The 1,262-nt window shown below is 45.2% G+C and overlaps 1 pseudogene; it reads right to left on the bottom strand.

Moving 5' to 3' along the window:
- Positions 1 to 722: 722 nt before the first annotated feature.
- LOC116081503 lies at positions 723 to 1,227 on the bottom strand (annotated as a pseudogene).
- Between the last annotated feature and the right edge of the window lie 35 nt (positions 1,228 to 1,262).

Below are 1,262 nucleotides of genomic sequence, written 5' to 3'. Positions count from 1 at the left end.
CAGCTGAGGCTCAGCACTGTGAGAGGCCATAGGAGGTCATTGGTGAGGTGCAGCTTCAGTTTCCATTGATGGCCCAGGACTGAAGGGGTCATGCAAAGGAGTTGAGGCTTAGCCATGAAGTTATAACAGAACCGCTATTAGGTCCTTTTCTGATAGTCAAAACTTCAATAAGAACTCTGCCAGTCTCCCAACCTGTAAGAGGCCACTGGTGAAGCCTAGTTGCAGTGGAAGACAGCGGTGTTTTGGAGATTCCAGTACCGTGAGATGACCACCAAGAGCAGCAAGCAGTGGAGTACAGGCATCTGGAGCCTAGAAGACAAGGTGTGTGCTACAAAGGGCAGAGCTGGAGAAGTGACCCAAGCCCTTGGAGGAATCCAGAAGATTCTGAGTGGATCCCAGACACTGCACAGTTAGAGTTTGATTTTGCTTTTGATTGTGACTGTGACCTGATATTGTTCCCTCTTGAAGGAAGAAAGTATTTTAGTGGAGCCCACAGTTAAGAGACTTTGAACTGTAAGAAGACTTTGAATTCTAAGAGATTGGATATTTTAAAGGGATTGAAATTTTAATATGCAAGAATTTGTTAAGACTGGGACTTTTAACATTATTTAGATCTTGGGGATGAATAAGAAAGTAAGGGTTGAGGTTTATTTATTTATAGAATCCAGGTTAACAGTTGTGGCACCTGATCAATCATATTTGAAACAGGTGTGCTTTAACTATCAGCCAAGCTTGGTGATCTGGAGATCCCCATTGATCTTTATAGTGTCAATTGCAGATAATGTTTGAATACGATGGTAAAAATCAAAAAAGTTGGTTTCCATCCACAAACACTCTGAAACCTGGGTGCTCTCAAAGAATCTCCACCCAGAAAGGCTGGTGATGAATGGAAAGTAAGGAATTGCTGACTGCTCTTCCCCCTCTTTCTCCTGATTTCCAAGAGTTTCTGAGGGGCTGTGAACACAGCTTGGGTTCAGCTGCCACATGGGCAGGAGGGGCTTCAGAGTCTCCACAGGTCAAGCTGATGGCAAAGCTTTCGGGGTTGAGATCTACGATGCCCACCACTAATACCTTCTTGCCTGGTCTCATGCCACCTTTAATGTGACCACAAAATGAAACTATCAGTTGTGGGAAGTACATGTTGGCTTGAACTGGAGAACCCAGGGAGTTGTTTAAGTGCCCATCAAGTTTTACCATGGTGTCTCTGTAGCCCACTGACCCCGCCATGTTCCTGCAGCGAATGCTGGGGATTCAGAGGCGGG

This window comes from Mastomys coucha, unplaced genomic scaffold (assembly GCF_008632895.1).
Source record: "Mastomys coucha isolate ucsf_1 unplaced genomic scaffold, UCSF_Mcou_1 pScaffold11, whole genome shotgun sequence".
NCBI classification, from domain to species: Eukaryota; Metazoa; Chordata; class Mammalia; order Rodentia; family Muridae; genus Mastomys; species Mastomys coucha.
This window is presented reverse-complemented; position numbering and strand designations above follow the sequence as displayed.